The sequence below is a fragment of the Eptesicus fuscus genome, chromosome 16, assembly GCF_027574615.1.
Source record: "Eptesicus fuscus isolate TK198812 chromosome 16, DD_ASM_mEF_20220401, whole genome shotgun sequence".
NCBI classification, from domain to species: domain Eukaryota; kingdom Metazoa; phylum Chordata; class Mammalia; order Chiroptera; family Vespertilionidae; genus Eptesicus; species Eptesicus fuscus.
Window position 1 is genome coordinate 37,740,975 of NC_072488.1, and position 21,676 is coordinate 37,762,650.

Consider the following 21,676-nt stretch of genomic DNA (forward strand, 5'->3'; position numbering starts at 1 on the left):
AGCTGATCGATGTTTCTAACTCTCTATCCCTCTCCCTTCCTCTCTGTAAAAAATCAATAAAATATATTAAATTAAAAAAAAAAAAGAAGAAGATAAATAAATCCCAACAAAAATGGCTGTGGCCAGGGAGCAAGCAGGAGGCTTGGCTCCACTCAAGGCTACAAAGTTTCAATTATAGAAGATAAATAAATCCCAGATACCAGGGCCTCCGCTTGGGTCGCCAGGGGGCGTGGACAGCCTGCAAACCACCACAGGCCCCTCGCCCAGGTCACCCCACGCCCCAAGGGAAGCCCACCCTGATCCGGGACACCCTTCAGGGCAAACCAGCCAGCTCCCACCCATGCACCAGGCCTCTATCCTATCTAATCCTATCCAATAAAATAGTAATATGCAAATTGACCATCACTCCAACACACAAGATGGCTGCCCCCATGTGGTCAAAGATGACTGCCCCCATGTGGACACAAGATGGCCGCCACAAGATGGCCAGCAGGGGAGGGCAGTTGGGAGGGATCAGGCCTGCAAGGGAGGGCAGTTGGGGGCGACTGGGCCTGCAGGGAAGGGCAGTTGTGGGGGACTCAGGACTGCAGGGGAGGTTAGTTAGGGGCAAACAGGCTGGCAGGAGAGCAGTTAGGCATCAATCAGGCTGGCAGGGGGGTGGTTAGGGGGTGATCAGGCTGGCAGGCAGAAGAAGTTAGGGGCAATCAGGAAGGCAGGCAGGCGAGCAGTTGGGAGCCAGCAGTCCTGGATTGTGAGAGGGATGTCCGACTGCCCATTTAGGCCCGATCCCGGTCCCGGTAGGATCGGGCCTAAACGGGCAGTCAGACATCCCTCAAGGGGTCCCAGATTGGAGAGGGTGCAGGCTGGGCTGAGGAACACACCCCCGTGCATGAAGTTCGTGCACCGGGCCTCTAGTTTATATATAATGTTATATACTTATATATAATATAACACTATATGTTTATATATTATATATGTACATATATCTTTAAGCTACATGGAACCAGACTGCCTTATATACGTCTCTGAACCATCTGACATTTTGTGGGAAGCTTCGCCTTCCTACAGAGAGGGCAGGGGTAGGCTGGGGAGGACCCGAAGTCCTTTGGATTAATGTGTTGGAAGCTGCCACCAAGCATATGAATTAAGCGCTAGTGTCTTTGAACTCATTGAGTAAGTCTATAGGAAAATGGATTGAAGTTGACAACAATGTCATTTCCACACAGTCTTGGAAGCACATGTGTTTGGCCTCAAAGCTGAAAGCTCCTCGACTTTCTGTTCAATGCTCTCAGCCCCATGGCAGCCAAGTCCCTGGCCGGTCTCCCCAGGGTCCCGCAGGGCATGTGACGTGGGGGCAGGGCCAGCCAGGCTTCAGCCTCCAGTGGGAGGCACAGCCGAGGGCTGTCGCTTGCCCAGCTGGATTTTCCAGTCCAGCCTGCACGTTCCTTCCCGTTCCTTCCCCCAGCCTCTGGCAAACACGTGACAGACAGCACACCAGGCTCCAGAAAGTGAGGGGGTTCTCACGGGAGGGGCCTTCCTGGGGGGGGGGGGCGCTAGAGGCTCTGCCAGCCCCATCTTGGGGGCCAGGACTGCGGGGGGGCTCGTCTGGCAGAGGTACTTGGATGCCCCCTCCCGCTTCCCCCTTTCCTTTCCTCCACCTCCTCGTAGTCCCTGCGTCTTCACCCCTGCGCCCCTCCCCGCCGCAGCCCCCTCCCACCATCTGCCACTTACAGGGTCCAGGTGGAGAAGCAGGGCGTCCAGGGGGAGAAGCAGGAGCCCAGCACCCGTCCCCCTGCCACCCGCGTGCTCTCCGCACGGAGAAGCGAGGCCACCGGGGAAGGGAGCTGTGAAGGGCAGCTCCGTGGCCCACGGTCCGATGGGGCGAAGGTGTGTGCGTGGGAAGCCTTCCCTCTCTCCCGGGGGCTGGGAGGGGCCCGCGCACCAGTGACAGGCAGGGGGGACGAGGAGGTTTGCGCAGGGACCAGTCGGGTGGGCATTCCAGGAGGGAGACTTCAGGTCAATCCCCGCCCCCCTGCGCCTTTGCCCCGTCGCGTGGGGCTGCCCCGCTCCCTCTGTCTAGTTGGGGGCGCACGAGGACCAGAGAGCTCAGCAGGCGCGCAGCGGGGCCGGCGCTGGGCTGGGTTGGGGGGCGGGGGGGGGGGAGGGCGGTCTCCGGAGCAGCCAGGGTGTCCGGAGGAGACCCCCGCCGCCACTCCCCGGGCACATTCCACCCACCCCGCCCGGCTGCCTCCGCTGCTCCCTCTGCCCCCGGGATACTCGACCGGCCTGGCCGCTGGACACAAGCGTCGGAGCCTCCCGGGCCGTCACGACCTGCAGCCCCGCCAGAGAGCTCGGAGTTCCCGCTCCATCGCCTGCCCCCCCCCCCCACACTCCCCTCCTCACCTCCAGGCCTGGCGCCTGCATCCCGCCTGCGAATGTTCAGCCGCCGCCCGCCCTGGGTCTGAGCCCCATCCGTCTCCCTGGGGCAGCATCCCTGCAGGTCCCTCCCTCCGACCTCCTGGACCAGCGTCCGCTAAGTGGGGCCCCGGGACCAGCACCATCAGCGCCCCCCCCTCCCCCCCTGAGAACTTGCTAGAAATGCAGACTCCACTGAATCAGAGTCTCTGGCCCCAGCAAGGGGTGTGCCACGGGCCTGCAGGACAGACACATCGCGTCCTCTGAAGTTGGAGAAGCGGCTCCGGAGCAAGGACGACGCCTGGTCCAGCTCCGCCCCGCCCGGAGGGTACACTGAGCTCCGTGCCGGTTACTGATCCGTGAGCAGCGAGACTTGTTCTCGCAGGCAACCCCCGGGTTCTTTAAGAAAATTGTCTCCTGGATGATGACTAGAAGTGACTTGGAAAATAACACAAATTTCCTCGAAGAACTGACCCACTTAGCGCCTCTTTAGATCAAATCCCGAATTGTTTACAACGAGCTGGGCTTGCCCAGGGCCTGTGAGGCTCACGAATTCAGCCTTCTTCTGGAGAGCCTTGGGCCAGTGCTTTATGGGCGTCACTTATAGGCTCAGTGAAAATCTAGCCAAGAAGGTTCCGGGTACATCTGAAGAGGCTGATCTAAGGTCATTCCCATGGGGCTGGCCAGTTTGGCTCAGTGGATAGAGCCTCAGCCTGCAGACTGAAAGGCCCCAGGTTCGGTTCCCCAGTGTGGAGTGGGTAGGAGGCAGCCAATCAGTGATTCTCTCTCATTGATGTTTCTATCTCTCTCTCCCTTCCTCTCTGAAATCAATAAAAACATTTTGTAAAAAATAAATAAAGGTCATTCCCATGTCATAGGCAGCAACTACTTCCCTGAACTAGAAAAGATGTGGACCAATGAAAAAGATATGGCCATGATATTTTGTCTTTTTCCCCCAGAATATTCTTTAATATTTTTACATAATGTTTTTAAATAAAACTTAAAGCCTGCCAAACTCTGTAATGTGCCCCGATCCCTAAGCCAAGTCTCCGTTGCTAACCTAGTGACACAGAAGGCCAGCCTAGTGGCGGTGGCTAAGTGGGGAATGTCTCCGTCCAACCAGAAATCCTTTTTACGTCCAGCAACCTTTGAGCCACACTGCCCTTAACCCAAAGGAGTCCAGATTAGAGAGAGGGGGAGATCTGGCCGAGGTGGGCCAGGCCCCTCCAGTCGCATCCCCCAGGTGACATTCCCACATGCTTCTGGGCAGTCTGAAAGGGCAGAGGGGTTGGGAAGGACAGGGCCTCTAGCTGGTCAGCGGGTGCACCTGGGCAGAGGATGCACCTGGGCGGACGAGGATGGGAGAGGGTTTGATAGAGCAGTGCCTACTGTGCGGTGTCAAGAGCCTTCTCTTTGTCCCAACAATTCCACTTCCGGTATTTCTCCCACGGGAATAATCAGAGAGGCCCTAAATGAACCACCACAATGGGGGAGTGGTTTCGTCAGGAGGGGCCCCATCACGGAGGAACAACCTAGAGCCACCTAAAATCCCTCTTTCAAAGAATTTCTTACATGGGAGTTGCTCACAATATAATGTAAAAAAAAAAAAAAGTCACATAGAAAATAGTACTCTCTAATGTCTACTTTACGCAAAATACATATTATTTGTCTAAGTAAAAACTATATATGTATATATAAAATACATATGTGAACTGGAAGGAATTTGGCCGATATGTTAACCAAGGTTTTCTCAGGATGGTGGGATCATAGGTGACTTTTTTTTTTTTTCTGCTTTACTTTGTCTGTGTTTTCCCTTTTTTTTTCTATAATGAGTACATGTTACCTTCGAATTTTAGAAAAAACTATTTAAGAACCCGCAGTGCCAGATTCAAAGATGAATAAGACACACATTAGAGCCCGGGCCCACGGTTAAAGGACATAGAGGTGCCCAGACAATAGCAATGGAAGCAGAGTGGATGGATGTGGAAGAAACCAGCCTGGTGCAGTGGGAGCTCAGGGCAGGGAGAGAGAAGGTCTGCTGGGACCGAAGCTCCTTGGGGACAGATCAGTGTACACGACACAAAACACAGAGAAGGGGCCGTCGGCACCCAGGTTGGCTCCCCAGGGGCCTGTGACTTCAGGCAAATTACTCCAAACTAGTCTGACTTCCCTCATCTGTAAATGGGGTAACAAAGAGGTCCCTAAGAACAACTTTACTAATATAACAGGGATGAAGCATTGTCCCTGGCACAAAGGAAGTGCTCAGTAAAAATTAGATTTATAATAAAAGTGTCTTATTTAATTTATTCATTGATTTTAGAGAGAGAGAGCAGTGGAGAGAGAGAGAGAGAAAGATCAACCTGCTGTTCCACCCATCCATGCATTCACTGGTTGACTCCAGCATGTGCCCTGGCAGGGGATCGAACCCCCAACTCGGCTCCTGGGGAGGACACTCCAACTGGCTGAGCTACCAGGCCAGGGCTATCGTAAAAGTTTTAACACCAAGTCTAGGTGGGAAAGCATAAGAGCTGTGGGGAATCAGTGGGGGTTCGGGGCATGGGATTCATGGGGAGAGGGTGGGAGAGAAGGCAAGGGGGATGGGTGTGGCCTGGGGCAGGGAGTGGGCACAGGTGGAGGGGTGCAGCCTCTGGTGTAAGCTCTGCTCAGGGGTAGAGGCTGGGAGACCGTGTCTGGGTAAGAGGGGTGGTTCTGTCCTTCCCTGACTAACGGAGTAAGTGGGGGGGGGGATGTGGGGGAGATAACGTGGACGGAGTTTCCAGAGCTGGACTCAGAGCCCTCAGCTCCGACTACGGAGGGAAGGGAAAAGGCACGGAGGGGTGTACACAGAGCGCCCGGCATTTACTGAGGGTCTGCATTACACCACATACTGCTTTGTCCTCTCAGCAAACCAGAACATCACTGTGTCCATTTTACAGATGAGGAAATCGAGGCTGAGGATCACACACCAGCACCAAGTGGACGAAGATTCAAGCCACTGAGCGTGAGCTTCCACCTGGCTGCGCACCAGCACCTGGAAGACCAGCGTTGGCCGTCCCCCCGAGACCTCAGCAGTCAGAGACCTCGAGTAGCACAGAGTCGGCCTGGGCGTTTCCAGGGCCCTTCCTGATGAGGTCACCAGAAAGCGATCCCTTCCCGTCCCCCAGAGTGGGACCGCGAGCACCTGCACTAGGTGGACCAGAGGTGTGTGTATGTGTGTGTAGGGGTGGGGGGTGGGGAGGGAGATCCTTTAGGTTTTAACAGAAATGAATTAAAATACGCTGGTTTCTGTGTTTTTGAGCATGTTATAAACCCCTTGATAGGACTAGAGGTGGTGGAGGCCGCCTCTGCGTCACCCATACCTGGCACATGCCCGTGAGCCAGGGGGCTGGTCCTCCTGAAGGACCCCATGCCTCGGGCCCACACTCCTCTCTCTCCTGCTGACATCTGAAAGATGAAATGCCTCCGATAAGAATTTAATTCTTGCCAGGATGGGCAAGACTGCTGAGCTCCTGAAGGTGGGTACAAGAGAGAAACAAAAGGGGTCCCGAGAACCCTGGCGTTGGCCCCCTCCACGGGGAGCTCGGGCTCTCTGCAGGCCACGTCTCCTTGCCTGAGCGAACTCCTAATTTGTTCCAATCCGCCTGGCAGAGAGCCTGACCACGGCATCTGCCTTACCCCGTTTCCTGAAACTCTGGCCTCCTCCCTGGGATTTATAGACTTTGGGAGGGAGGTGCTGTGTTGCTTCACAGTGCTGATGCCCATTTTTCACAGGAGAAAACGGGGTGTCAAAGCACCGAGAATAGATTCTGCAGTGAAAGCATTTGGAGCCAGACAGTGGGAGAAATGTAATTTATAACAAGGGTTCTCAGCCATGGCTACACATCCGAAGCACAGGACGCTTTAAAAATACTGATACTCCGGCTCCACCAAATATTTACTCTGGGCTGATGAGGCTCTTTCTTTCCTTCCTTCTTTCCCTCCCTCCTTTCCTCTCTCCCTCCCTCCCTTCCTTCTTTCTTTTCTTCCTTCGATTGTTTGAAAAGTCTTCTAGGTGATTCTAACATGCCAGGCTCCACCTAAATAAAACAACTGTGTTGAAAGAAAACGATCTAACTGAGAAATGGAATGGACAACGGATATGAATGGGCACTTCTCAGAGAAGAAACAAAAATGGCTGATAGGCACATGAAAAACTGTTGACCCCAATTAATAATTAAAGAAATGCTAAATAAAACAAAATGAGATAGCATTTCATGTATCAAATTATCAACCTTTTTTTTTTTTTTTTTGTAAAGAAAGAATATTTCAGGAAGAGCAACGGTGTATGTGTGTGTGTGTTGAGGTGGGGAGGGAGGGTCTCAAACACAGTTTATGGGAATAAATGGCTACAACCTTTCCTCGGGGCACTTGGGCAACACGCACCCACCTTTCACCCCATCAGTTTCACTTCCAGATTCCAGATAGGGTGTACTGAGATTTTAACTGGTGTTGTGCATCATCACAGGAACAAAAATTTGGAACTTTCTAAATATTTAACATTAGGAGATTAGTTCGGTTAATTATGGTGCAACAGTAGAATGGAATGCTGCACAGCCATTGAATATGAGATAGTGGGTGAATACATACATCCCCACTTGGGAAGGTATTCAGATAAATTATTGAGTGGAAAAAAATAAAAAGCAGTTTCCAAGTTGTAGTGATAACATTTTGCTTCGTTAAAAAGAAAATAGAGGGTAACCCTAGTCAGTTTGGCTCAGTGGATAGAGCGTCAGCCTATGGACTGAAGGGTCCTGGGTTCAATTCCAGTCAAGGGCACATGCCCAGGTTGTGGGCTCGATCCCCAGTAGGGGCATGCAGGAGGCAGCCAATCAATGATTCTCTCTCATATTGATATTTCTATCTCTCTCTCCCTCTCCCTTCCTCTCTGAAATAAATAAAAACATATTTTAAAAAATAGAGTATAAAATATATGTGTATGTTTGTGTCTGAACTAGGAAGAAACTTACAAAAATATATACAAGGTTTTTAGCAGTCCTGGACTCTGAGTAGTACAATGGTGATTAGTTTATATTCTTATCTTTGCTTCTTTGTGTTTTCTAGCTTTGTCCTACAAAGGACATATTTGTTTTTGTCAAAAGGAGAAAAAAATATATTTTTAATTTACATTTTACTCTCCTGAGAAAACTTTGCTATTGTGTTTTCTCCTGGGAGGGGAGGAGTGAACATCTTGGAGCAATGGAATCTGCAGATAATCCCCTAACCACTCATCCTCCTCTCTACATCTTACCTTAGATCAAGAAGCCAAAATAGAAGCCTAAACTGGATTTCCCCTTCTCTTCCAGGCATTTTGCCACACTGTTGGGCTGTGAGATGGCTGAGGGAAGTGGAATGGGGGAAGAAGAGGATCCAGAGGTCTGAGGGATCCCCATCAGAGTAGAGAAGATCCAATCTTCCAAGTCCTGGCTCCACCTCTATGTACCTATCTGAGCCTTGTTAACTTCTCTGAGCCTTGGTGTCCATAGCTATACAATCTACACGAATAAAAGAGTAAGATGCAAATTGACCGTACCTTCACGACACCCACCAGCCAATCAGGAGTGACTATGCAAATTAACCCAACAAAGATGGCAGGTTAATTTGCATATGCAGGTGCCGAGCAGCTGGGGGAGGGCGGGATGCTTGCATCATCACCATGGTGACGATGCAGGCGTTCTGCACCGCCCCAGTCACTCTGGGACTCTGGGCAGCGTGGGAAGGCAGAAAGGCGGCTCTAGCTGAAGCAAAGGCGGTGCCAGCAGCCAGAGGAAGGAAGGCCCATTCTTGCATGAATCTTCGTGCATCAGGCTTCTAGTGGGAATAATAATAGTGCTGACTTCGTGGGTGGGTATGAAGTTTTACTGAGCTAGTGGAACGTAAATGGTTAACACATTGCCGGGAACATAGCACTCAATAAATGGCATCGATTCTGACTTGGGCAGCCAGGTCATTCCCTGCCTCAGAGGTGGACAGATGCACACAGGGAGCCTCCATGGTCCTGACCCTCATTGAGGCCCCTGTGGCTACCTCCAGAGGGAAGCTGGGGAAAGAAGCCAAGGACCAGAGTCAGGGACCTATTACCTGGGTGCCACACTGGGTAAGAGCTCCCTACCCCGTGTGCCCTGTCACTTCACCCTGTAAACGCCCTCAGGGACTGGTACCCCATCTTGACCCTTCCTCCTACAGTCACTCCATTGCTCTCAATCCACTTGGTGATGGGCCAGAGCGGCCCAAGGCCTCTGTACTCATCCTGCCACTGTTCACCGCCCCTGCTCTTTACCACGTGGGACTTGGGGGTTAAAAACAGCCTTCAAGCACCCGTCCTCACAACCTCCAGGGCCGTCTCCCTGCTTCTGAGCCCGTGGCTGTCAGCCCAGAGTGCCGGCTCCAACCGAAGTCACTGAGGTCTTCGGTGAAGAGCGAGGTGTCCCCGGGGCACAGAGCCTCCCAGCTGTGCAGCGGCAGGGCCTGTGGCCCAGGCCTGGGGAGGCGCCTCTGCAACAGTGCGGATGCCCTCTGACAAAGTCCGGAACAGAGTGGTTTTCTGGTCTTCTAGAAGTTTCCACCTGGACAGGGGGACTGCTCCCACTCCCTAACCTAGAGGAGGCCATTGTCCCTGGAGGCAGCAGATGGCCCCACCTATTCTCCACACCCTCCAGAGGGGGCTGCCTGGGACCCGGTCCTCGGAAACGATGTTCGGAGGCCAGAGCCTTTATAGCGAAGGTCAGCTAAGCCAGAACCTGGCCCACAGTGCAACAGCGTGGTCACCTCTCGAATGCATGCGTGAATGGCACTACAGACAGCTCCGTGAGTGGGGAAAAGGGAGGGGGCTCTGGGTGCGTCTCCACCCCACATGGAGTTAAAGCCACTTGTGCTTCTCCGTGTGACCTGACAACTGCGGGAGCCTGGAAGCTACGCGCCCACAGATGGGAAGCTCATTTTAAAAAGTGAAATGAGCAGAGCAGGAGGGGCACAGCCAGATCAAGAGGGCTCGGTTCACACCCCAGGCTGCTCTCCTAGCAACCTCGCAAAGAGGCCAGAGCTCCTGCTAAGCTAGTCAAATAACACCCAACCCAGCTGCAGGTCTTCCCCTCAGAACTGCCTGGCATTCTAAGATGTAACTGCCCCCAGCCCGGCCCCCCGCGGACACACACACACACACACACACACACGCACTCACACTGTGACCCTGTCCTGGGCTATTCTGTTTGATGCTTGAGCCAGAGTTAGGGTTTGTGTGGACTGGATTCCCTGAAGGTAGAGCTTCTGTTTGGGACGCGGTGCCCGACCCAGGCCCCCAGGCAGCCCGTGGCGCGGGCCCTCTGGCTTCATTGCTGGGCTGTTGACGCTCCCTGATCTGGACACAGTCCCTGGGCTGCAGCCTTCTGTCTCCCACCCCGGACCCCCAGGCTGCAAAGGACAGTCTCGGGGCAGTGCCAGGCCCTGTCAGATGGGGGCCTCGGACCCAGAGGCGTCCGGAGTGGAAGGCGGGCCTGCAGAGCTGGTGTTTTCCTCCTGGGAGGGCCCCTTTGTGTGACTCAGACCCTGGGAATCCGGGAGCCCTGCTTGGCTCTGGCTGACGCCGGGCTCCCCGGGGCCCTCACCGGCCTCAGCGTGAATGCACTTGGGTTTCTTGGCTCCCCTGGCCCCCTCCCACTGCCCTCAGTGGGTTCCTTTTGTTGTCACTAAATCCCCTCCAAGCTCCCCTTCCAAAAGCCAGCAGATCCAAGTGGAATTCAACACCCAAACACACAAAAGCGAGGATTAATAGCTGGCTTTGTCTGGGCACAGATGTGCAGCAGCTTGGAGGGGGGGGGTGGGTAGAGCATTTTTCCTGCCACTCGAGTCAACCCAGCTCCACACGGGGGGGGGGGGGGGTTGTCGAGGAGGAGGGACTGCCACATGGCTCCCCTCAGGAGCTCTTGGAGCTGAGCCCCACCTCTCTGAGCTGCTGTGCTCTTGGGGTCTGGCCCCACCAAGGAGACAAAGGTCCTCTCCCCCTGGAGGCCCCTCAGTGTGCCCTCCTTTCCCTTCCAACAAGGCACACTCAGCTGCTGGCTGGCACTCACAGTCCCTGGACTCAGTCCCTGTTCTGGAGCCTGAACTCTGAAACAGGCCCCAGCAATCCTCGAGGAAACCCGTGAGCTGAGCGAACTAACCGGAACTAACCCGGGCACTGACTGGAGGCCCCAGGAGCTTGTGAGCTCAGGCAGATGGAGAGGGTTCCTGGAAGAGGTGGGACCAAAGTCCAAAGGATGGGCGTGGTCTGGAAAGGAGGGAAGGAGGGAAGGAGGGAAGGAGGGAAGGAGGGAAGGAGGGAAGGAGGGAAGGAGGGAAGGAGGGAAGGAGGGAAGGAGGGAAGGAGGGAAGGAGGGAAAGAAGGAAGGAGGGAAGGAAGGAAGGAGGGAAGGAGGGAAGGAGGGAAAGAGGGAAGGAGGGAAGGAGGGGAGGAGGGAAGGAGGGAAGGAGGAGGGCGTCCCAGGCAGGGGACTCCAGGAAGAGTCCTTGGGGCAGGAGAGAGCAGGGCCCACGATCCTGGAGGAGGGTGTGAAGAGTCCTTCAGGGCAATGGGGAGCCACCAAAGGTTGTGGAGCAGAGCAGGAGCTGGAGGAACCTGTGGGAGTGGGGGACAGGCAGGAGGAGCTGGCAGCCCAGAAAATAAATGAGCGTTGCTGGGGGCAGAGCTGGTTCTCACCCAGTCCCCCGCTCTGTCTCCAACAGAATCCCGTTTCTGAACAATCCAGGATAACGTTCAGCCACGTGACCGCGGAGGTTTTGAATGTGGTCCTCAACACTTCAGGGAAAAGCAGAGATGTCCCTTTTGCCCTGGGTCAGGGCAATCAGGCTCCATCCCCAGCTCTCTGGTTGGGAATATGACATCGGTCAAGTTTTGGTGATTGGGGTGGGGTGGCCTCCCCCTCCCTAGGGTGGTGCAAGTATCTGGGGTCTCTAGCCCATCTGGTCTCCGAGGAGCTTGTTGACCAAGACAAGGTCCCTAACTGTCAGGAGGTTCAGAGGAGGGAAAACCGGGAAGAAACAAGGAAGTGAATGATTGCGATGACTTTACATGGTGATAACTGCCGTGGGAAAAATTAACCTTTTGCACTCAGATGTCGAGTGTGACTCGACACGGTTAGCATCGGTAGCAGGGATCGAGAAAAAAGCAAGCAAGTGCAAAGGGTTAAAGAGTGATGTGCCTGGTTGGTGTGGGGTAGTCAGGGAAGGCCACTCTGAGGAGGTGGCATTTGAGCTGAGACTTGGATGGGGCACGCAAGACAGAGAGGGACTAGGAGGGAGGGAGGGAGAGAGAGAGAGAGGACCTGGGCAGGGCAGGACAGGGCAAGGTGGCTGTAGAAGTTCACACTGGCAACGTTTAAGAGCAGCAAACTCGAGAATTTTCTTCCTTTTAGGTTGAAAGTTTGGACCAGGCTCCGTGGGTCACACCGGACCTGGGTCAAGCAACCTGGAACTGGCAAAGGGCGTTGTCTGCCCCCTTAGCTGAGCCCCTTCTGGGCTGGAGAAGGAGCCTGGCAGGGGTGGAGGGGACGGAGGGAAGCTCTGACTGGCTTCAGTCCCGCGGAGTCGGTCACAAAGCTCCAAGAGACCCAGCGGCCCCAGCGCCACGGCTCTGCCCAGGCAGCGGGCGGCACCAGAGTCTGACTGGTGGGTCAGACCAGACCTGGGTTCAGCAACCTCGGTACTTGGGTTCCGGCTAGAAAAGAATTCAGAGCCAGACACACACTGTCAGAGAACATTCATTTGGTCAATCACAGAGGTAGAAGAAGTAATTCCTAGAAGAAATGGGCTTAGCAAACAAGTTCTAGAGCTAAAGGGAAGGTCCTTGGAACTCGGGAGTGAGGGAGCTAATGGTAAGGTGCGGGGGGGGGGGGGGGGCGGGGGGGAGAAAGCCATGGGTGTGTTCCCTGGAGGGTCCTCCATCCTACGGGTTTTAAGGGCAGAGATTTTAGGGGCGGTCCCAGGGGCAGATCTCAATGGAATATTCAGCTGTTTCCCAGGTGGGTCTATTAAGGGCCGTGGTCCCCACTGATTGATTGGCCAGCACCAGGTCAGGGGGTCATTATCCAATGCAGCTGGGCCTGACGCCAGCTGTGGCTGGTTTTGTTGCTTTTCTGGGCCTGGAGCTGAAACACAACTGCGGCCGAGATCTCTAGGGAGGGAAGGCCAGGGGGGTCCAAACCGCAGGACCAGCGACAGGCTAGGGGAGGAAAGGTCACCGGGGGCGAGGTCCCACCCTACAATCCACTGTCCGTTGCTAGGCGCCTGGGGCTCTGCATCCTGGTGAGCTTCCTTTGTACCGGGCCCATCGTCCCGTCCGTGCTCTGCTCCCGGCTGTCTAACTGCCTACAGCAGCTCCAGGTTCAAAAGGAAGCTTGTGCCCAGTTTCCTCACCCTCTGAGCAGGAGGTGCTAAGGTCGGAGTCCAGAGGTGGGGACTTAGCAGACTTGGCCCCTACCGTACCTCAGTTTCCCCAGGCCCGCTCGACCTATCCCCTCCAAAATCGTCATGAGCATCCAACAATGCGAATGTCCGTGAATGTGGCGGATGATTATCGCCACCAACGGACCCTCTCCAGGCCCAGGGAAGCCGCATTCCCGCGAGCGTGTGGCTGGGATTGACTTGGAACAACACCGTTTCCAAAGCGCCGGGCCACCTGGCACTGTTTCCAGACACTCAGCTGGGAGGTGAGTGACCATAAATCCTTGTCTAGAGGCCGCCTGGCCCCGCGCACCAGCGCACCAAGCAGTGGCGCGCACTCCCACCAGCAATCACGCCCTGAGAAGACAAGTGGAAAAGAAATCTGGGGGGTGGGGGGGGGGGGGGAGTGGGCGCTGTTTGTGCTCCGAGGCAGGCAGGCCCCCCCGCCCCCCCCCCCCCCCCCCCACCCCGTGAGGTGGTGGCTGCGTCGGGGAGACTGCTCCCAGCTCGCCCCACCCCTCCCCCTTCCTGGCTCCAGCCTCTCCCCCGCCTGAGCCGCTGCAGCCATTTCTTGTCACTGCTGAACAATAGGCCTTGCTAGCAGCTGGCAGCTTGGCCGCCCTGCCCGGGGAGGGGCGGGCGGGAGGGAAAGGAGAAGGGAGGGCGGCCTCCTGGCGGCCTGTGGGCTGGGGCAGCCAGCCTGCTGCAAGGGGGTTCCCAGCTCCAGGGACAATGCCAGCCTGTGCGCCTCCCTGGTCGTGCTCACAGCTGTGTCATCCCAGAGGCCCATGGCCGCCCTAGAGCAGCGGTGGTGCGCCATCGGAGAGCTTAGCAAAACCACCAGGCCAGGACCCCAGGCCCGGATCCTGGCCGAGGCCCCCAGGGTTCTAACTTGCCCCCAGGGAGAGCCACAACAGGAACCACGCGGCGTGTAGGTTGTCCTGCCTCCTTTCACCACTGAGCCAACTGAGTCCCCCCTGCCCCCTCCCCCCACAGAGGGATAGTGACGGGCCCAAGGTCACACAGAGCCCAGATCAGAGAACCTAGGGGGGCACTGAGCCCTATAGGGCTCTCCCAGCTCCTGGCTCACTGTGGTTCCCCTGGAACATCTTCCTCCTCTTGCCCTCCGGGCCACGCCTGGATGTTCTTCTCCAGGAGCCAATCAAGAAGAGAGGTGTGAAGTGACTTGTTCAAGGTCAGGCAAGTGAAAGAGGTAAAGCTCCCACAGGGTCTCTTGCCCCTCTCGCCTTGCTCAGCCTCCTGTGTCAGCCTGTCTGGGGGCCCTGAGGAACCAGGAGCAGTAACAAGCAACAGGGAGCGTGTGCTGATGTGGTTGTATGAGTCAGAGCGGCCCGGCCCACAGTCCTAGCTCTGCCACTTGCCAGCTGTGTGACTTTGGGGAAGTTGCTTAAACTCTTTGAGCCTGGGCTCCCTCCTCGGTAAAGCAGGGGTGGTAAGATGAACGTTCAAGGACTGGGGTGGGGGGGAGTCCCCTTAGTGGTGTCTGGCACATGTGCGTGCTCAGCGAGTCGTAACCCTGGGGACCGTTACTCCTGATGCAAAGATTCCTTCCCAAGAGGAGCAACAGGACATTAAAAAGCAAAGATGGAAGAGGCAGTAAGGACTCTGGGACCCCAGATTGCCACAGACTTGGAGCAGTGTCCGCGGTGAGTAATAGCTGACCATAATGACGACAAGCACGGAGTTAGGAAATGGTGTGCCCACAAAACGTGCCTCCAGCACTAAAACACCCAGCCGTGCTTTAAGGTTCAACCTAAAACACTACACTGAGCGGAGACCTGGATTTTCACCTTGCCCACTGTCATGTTAGCTGTAGCTGCCCTTTCTTTTTCTCTACTTCCTCCTCCACTTCCTCCTCCTCCTCTCCTCCTCCTCCTCCTCCTCCTCCTCCTCCTCCTCCTCCTCCTCCTCCTTCTTCTTCTTCTTCTTCTTCTTCTTCTTCTTCTTCTTCTTCTTCTTCTTCTTCTTCTTCTTCTTCTTCTTCTTCTTCTTCTCCTTCTTCTTCTATGTTTTGGAGCTGTTTTAAGTGCTTTACATGTATGAACTCATTTAACCCCCACCATTGCATAAGATCAGCTCAATCTTACCCCCATTTTATAGACGAGAAAGTGAAGACACAGAGAGGTTCTGGAATTTGCACAAGGCTACAGGATGTAAATGGTGGAGCAAGGATTCAAACTCAGGCAGTCTGGTTGCAGAGCCAAACTCTAAAACTCAATGCTATAAACTGTGTCTTGCCTTAGACCAATGGTCGGCAAACTCATTAGTCAACAGAGCCAAATATCAACAGTACAACGATTGAAATTTCTTTTGAGAGCCAAATTTTTTAAACTTAAACTTCTTCTAACGCCACTTCTTCAAAATAGACTCGCCCAGGCCATGTATTTTGTGGAAGAGCCACATTCAAGGGGCCAAAGAGCCGCATGTGGCTCCCGAACCGCGGTTTGCCAACCACTGCCTTAGACAACAGTCACTTCCCCTCTTTGTGTCTCAGCTTTCACATCTGTAAAATGGGGCCCTTTGACCAGAAGTTCCATGTCTAAGCCTCTTTCTTGGTCCTAAGTTCTTTGAAGATGTCCACTCTTATGTGACTTTTCTGACTGCTCTACCTCTCTGGCCCTCACACCATCCCCTCCAACACCTGGACTCTATCCACTTCCCTGGGGTGTACTTTCCAGTCGATATAAGCCCCTGAGCACGGGGACTGTGGCCTGGCCCAGCTATGGCAAGACACTGTCTGTCCTAAGCATTGGTTTGCAAAGACCAGGGTTTGGCAAACATTTCCTGTTAAGGGCTGAAGAGCAAATACTTTAGATTTTGAGATCAAGCCTTGTGTTCTCTGTGCCATTGTAACAGGACAACAGCCATAGAGAATACACAAATCCATAAACAGGACCATGTTCTAATAAAACTTTACTTACAAAATCAGGCAGTGGACAGGATTTGGCCCAAGGGCCATGGCTTGCTGACCTGTGGCAAAGGTGAACATCACAGAGTTCCTGCTCTTTGGAGCAGCCGAGGGCAGCGGAGGAAATGAACGGTGTGCAGCTAACCTAAGACACGGCAGGACTTGCTAAGTGTGTTTGCAGAGCTGCAGAGCCCTCCAGAAGAGACTTGGGGGTGTGGACGGGCGCTTGACCTTGGCTTGGAGTGATGGGTAGAATTTCTACAAGCAGAAGTGGGGGCATAGGGCAGGGCATGCAGTGTGCTGGCAATGGGGCATCCAGAGGGTCAGGATGGGGGTGGACCTGGGACCCAGACAATGAAGACTGACTTCTGTGCTTTTCTCATGCCCTCGAGAAGGGTGAACTACAGGGTTCTTTTCTTCTTTTAATTCAACGAATGTTCTGAGTGCCTACTATGTGCTAGGCACGAGAAGATAGACAAGATCTGCAACTTTCATTTTCATTGCATTGTCAACATTTGCACAGAGATTTAGGTCTGACTTTGTCTTGTCCTCATAAGCTGAGAAATTGAACGAGCTGCTAAAGTTATGTCTAGTGAACAGTAGCTGCTCCTATTCCAGAGCCCACTCTACTGAGCAACAGACTAATTCCTACCTGCCTAGTGAGTATCTCCACTGGGAGGTCTGGACAGACTCATCCTGCTCTTCTCTCCGTATTAGTTTGCTAGGGCTGCTGTAACAGAGTGGCTTCCACAACAGAAATGTGTTGTTCTGGAGGCTAGAAGTCAGAGATCGGGCTGGGTCCTTGGAGGGCTGTGAGGAAAAAACCTGTCCCAGGCCCCTAGCTTCTGGGGTCTGCTGGGAGCCTTCGGTGTTCCTGGCTCGTAGACATACTCCCTCGACCTCTGCGTTCATCTTCACATGGCGCTGTCCTTGTGTGTTTGTGTTGCTATCTGCTCCCCCTTTTAAGGACACTAGTCATATTCACCCCAACAACCTCATTTTAATTTGATCATCTCTGTCAATACCCTATTTCCAAATTAAGATCCCATTTTGAGGTACTGGGGGTTAGAAGTTCAACATAACTTGTCTTGAGGACACAGTTCAACCCATAACACCTCTCCCAACACCCCTCCCCCCATATTCCATGGCTGATGGAATGGAACCTGCATTCCCCAGGCCATTCCTTCATCTCTTCACCAGCTGGTGCGGTGGCCAGAATTGCCTGGACCAGGCAAGGCTAGATGCCACAGGCCCATCAGAGGTGTCCCGGCTGCCAAGGAGGTTGCACTGGATCTCCTCCATTAACTTCTGGAAGGTGGGGGGGGAGGCCAGGTTGTATAAACCAGGGAGGGGCGGGGGGCTGCTGGAAGATGTGCAACCAATAAATGCCTGAACCACTGGCGCTTTGGGATGTCAACTCTAGCATCAAGGACACATTGGCGTAGTGAGGAAGCAGGAGCGATAACCAGAGGCCCCCTCTTGGGAAGCTGTGGTGGAGGTGGAAAGTGGGTGGTGGGGAGTGGCGAACATTTGGGAACAGAATGTGGCTTGGACTGGAGAACAGGTTGGGGGTGAGGGTGGGAGTGGGGGGATTAGGCCTGGGAGAAGGGTGGTGAGGCCAAACAGAGGCCCAGAGGGGAAGAATCGGCCCCATGGGGGAAACGAGGCTGCTTTAAAACACACCAAGTCTGGTAGATAGTTAAGGCCAGAGCTCAGGAGAGAGACAGGACCTTAGAACAGGTTTTCAGACACCTGAGGGGACTAGATTCCCTTAGGAAAGCCAGCAGGAGTGAGGCTCTGCAACACCCTGGTCACTGCCCAAACTCTGGGGAAAAACTGTTCAGAGAGAGAGTTGAGGGAGAGAAGTGAGAATGAGGAGTCCGAGAAGGGCCCCAGAGGCAGGGTGAGAAGGAGAGAAAGGTCCTCCTGAGACCACGGCGGCACCTGCTCCGGCCGAGGCCACGGGTGGACTGTTCCTCAACACGAGCAAACTGTGTCCGGAGCTGGTTACGCTCCGGTCAGAAGGAAGCTGCACACACACCTCCGTCATCTTTTAACTGTTTATTGTATAATATAAAACTACAAAAGTAAGACTGCTCATTTCCATGTACATTTCATCTGTCCAATTGTTTCCCTTACAGCCCAAACCTACATGTGAATACAGCCATCTGGGTTCCAATGTAACGTCTGTAATATTGCATAGAAAAGGCACAGCTCTCAGGTCTGTGGGGGAAAGGTTACACTTCCTTTTTAGACAAAATCCTCCTCAAAAACCACGCACCAAATTCACTCTGTACGTCTTTTCCAGAATCTTGGTTGTTTGCTTGTATGGACTGCACTTCTCTTCCGAACTTACTATCCCTAAAAGATGTCCAAAATCTTTAATGGCTTTGTCTGCAATAGCATTTGATCCTGGCTAATTTTCAAGAAACATTTAGACTCATCCTTAGAAGCACTGAAAACAACTGTACACAAGCAGGAACATACACCTCGCTGTTCGTCGGCAATTACCTAGGAAGTTAACCATTGACAGCCAGAATAGGTCAGATAGGCTCTTTTGGATATCTTCATAAAAGGTAGAAAGGCCCAATTTGTAACAGCAAGGTTTTTAAATTAAGACAATTCATGTAAAATATCAATCGCTTCACAAGGTAGAGTCTCCTTTTTTTTTTTTTTTTAAACATCTGTCATTTAAGAAGACTGCCCAGGGGTATTCATAATTCATTGTTTACCACAAAGGTGGTTAATAAATTTAAGCTTTAAAAACGATCCGTAAGTTGATACTTTGGCTCTTGGGAGCTTAGGTAGGTAAGAAATTTTCCTTGATTGACCTCAGGGCAGTTGGGACAGGCCGAGGGGCTATGGCAATAAAAAGTTCAATTGATAAAGACACTCGAGGTGTAGCGGAGGCTCTGGCCAGTTCTCACCGTAGGGTGTGAGCAAGGGTGTTGGTGTGGTTGCCCCGTCTGTCCGAGAGAGAAAGTGCTACTAAAAAAAAACAACATTTAAAAAGATCAATCCTTGGATGCTTGATTTTCTTTAAAAATTTGGAGGTATTGAAACATTCCTCACCCATACCTTTTTGCATATTTCAAATAGACCCACATTGGAGAAGAGAGTACAAATGAATGTAGACTGGGCATATGATGAGACGACCCGGGGGGTCTGGCTCGGACCCCCTTTTAATACAGATTGACATTCCTACAAGAGAATACATTCCTACCATACATTCTGCACATGTTACGATCCAGATGTTGTTAGAGCTCCACAGTAAAATAAATATATTTACACAGAAAAAAAAAAAAGGAATAAATAACTTATGGAAGGAAAAAAAAAATCACTTCAAATTCAAAGCTCTTAATATTCTGCTCTCATCTTGTCACTTCATTGCACATCACTGTCAATGGGTGTCCTCGCCCAGCCCCACCCAGCATGTCTTTCTCATGAAGGCACCTCCAACTGCCTGCCTGCCTCTGAATGCCACGCGATGTCCTCTGCGCGGGGGAAGGCACGTCCCGCACGCACACGGGGACGTGCGGATCACACACGGGCTCACACGCTTCCCTGCGGGGACATCGCTTTGGAAAACTAAGACACACAGATAACTGGAACACTGGATGGTTTTGTTCTTTCTCAGCCGCGCCACTGACTGCCCAGGTCTTCCTCAGAAGACCATGGATATCGAGCATTTATGGCAAGGGTGTCCAGAGCTGACGAGCATTTGCCTGATGTTGGTGTTTTTTGTTTGTTTGTTTTGATTTTCAAGACCAGCCTTACAAATACGAGAGCCCGAGAACCACGTTTGGGCAACACTTCGCTGTGCTTATGTGAACTGTTGCCCAACATATGGGATTTGTTTAAACACACGATTTGCTAATCCAACCCAAGTACAGTTGTTCTAAGTTACTGTAAATCAGCTTTTAACAATGGCAAATCAACCGCCTTACCCTGTTATTGTTCGGAATAATCAACACTATTGTGTATGCATACATGTGTGTAAGTGTGCAGCAGGTGGTGAGTTTACCAGGTCTTCCAGTTATCAGAAGCGTGGCATCTGGGCTGGCTTGTTCTCCACAGAAAAAGGAAGCTCTTAAAACGGACAGGCCCAGCGACACTGGAAGCATTTACAACAACCCTCCCCTCACCTATATATGGTCCCTGGTCCTATCACAGGAAATGACACATCTGTAGCAGTACAAGGTGTCCTGGTGGAGGTTGCTGGTAGGAGAACAAGAGCAATTTGATCTGTTTCTCACTGCTCTACTGAGTTGATAATTAGCCTTTAAAAACACATTCAAGTGGGGGGAGGGGTGGGGAAATAAATTAGAATGTAGATTTAATCACACCATACACGATGAATCTTTTGATTAGATGAGCAGTTCCTTCATCACAAATGTATTTGTTTTGCCATGTGCATTATAAAAATAAAACTATCTATGGCTTGTTTAAAGTGCCATTTTATAAAGCTGTCTTTTTTTTTAATTGGCCAGAAAGACTCAATTTTATCCATGGCAAGAAGTGAGCAGAACTGGTGACTGAATATTGACAAATGACTAACAACAAAGACAACAACAACAACAACACAAATCCCATAATTTAAAAATTCTTAAATAAATATAAAAGTTATTCCTAAAGAAGCCATCTGCATTTCAAAAATATAGGATGTAACCAGCGAAAGTACCATTGGAAGAAAGAAACAACTGAAAGGAAAAGGCCATCAACAATGTCGGCAACAAGCATGATACATTGCAAACATTTTAAAATTAAATGTACACCGTTAGGAATAAAAGGCTACTTCTCAAGTGTCCTGGTTCGGGGGTGACGAGGGGAGGAGGAGGAGGAGGAGGAACATGCATAGAAAGTCCTGTGTATTGGGGTAAAACAGCCTTGTAAAATGTGGTTAAAGCAGCTGATTCAAGAAAGCAACCAGATTGGAAGCTGTGACATAATGGGACCAAGTCCTGGTTCCAGGGCCATGGTTGTTTCAAGAGTGCATCCCGGGCTGGGCCGAGGTGACAACGGGCGTGGGGAGGGGGGGTGCGCGAAGGAAAGCTCTAGGGAAGGGAAGCTGGAAAAGACAATCGGGCAACATGATGGATGCCTTCTGGGGGAGATTTTTTTTCTCTAGGAGCCCTAAGCATTGCAAAAGGGTTTAGTTCCAAGAAGAGGTTGGTTGCTTTTCATAAAAGTTTGTTCACGTGTAAAATTTCAGGTCATCATAAAAATTATGCCAAAAAGGAAAGACTTGGGTTTTTGTTTTTTAAAAAATAAAAACAATTAAAAGCGCAAACTTGGCATAAATACAGTGAGTATTCGGTAGTCTTCCCCTCAAGAGAGGGAGTTAAAGAGAACCATCACTTACACCCCGAGCTCCATGGCCACCTCCCGCCAACTGCTTAATGCAAGTTTGATGAGCAGATGTGGCTCTGGCTTTGGAAGTCACAGTGCTGGCGGGCGTTCATGCCAGGAGGCCGGTGCTTGTGAAATTTGGGTGTGATAGCGCCTGGCCCTTTCTTAAAGCAGTGTGTGTGTGTGTGTGAGTGTGTGTGTGTGCACGTGTGTGTCTGCATTTGGGGGACGTCGACTGCGGATTGATTTGATCCAATTTTCTCTTTGCACCAAACACATATAAAACATTACAACGCTATAAAAGTACAAGTGCAACTTGTACATCTGAAGTTTGCAGGAACTATGTGAGCAAATCCTATCAAAATAGCTATCTCATATGTATAAACAGCATTTGTTTTTAGAAAAACAATATCATAAACTGCAGAATCTGTACAAAAATATAAAATAAATTTGGGCAGCAGTTTCTAAACAGCCATGTAAATGCAACACTTACGAGGAGTTAATGCCTCT

The 21,676-nt window shown here is 52.2% G+C and overlaps 1 long non-coding RNA gene across 1 annotated transcript; it reads left to right on the forward strand.

The window, feature by feature from the left end:
• The first annotated feature begins 14,361 nt into the window (after window positions 1-14,361).
• LOC129151822 (uncharacterized) lies at window positions 14,362-20,619 on the forward strand. Its single transcript, XR_008558465.1, has 2 exons — window positions 14,362-14,555; window positions 20,308-20,619. It is a non-coding gene; the product is annotated as an uncharacterized LOC129151822 (long non-coding RNA).
• Window positions 20,620-21,676: the final 1,057 nt, after the last annotated feature.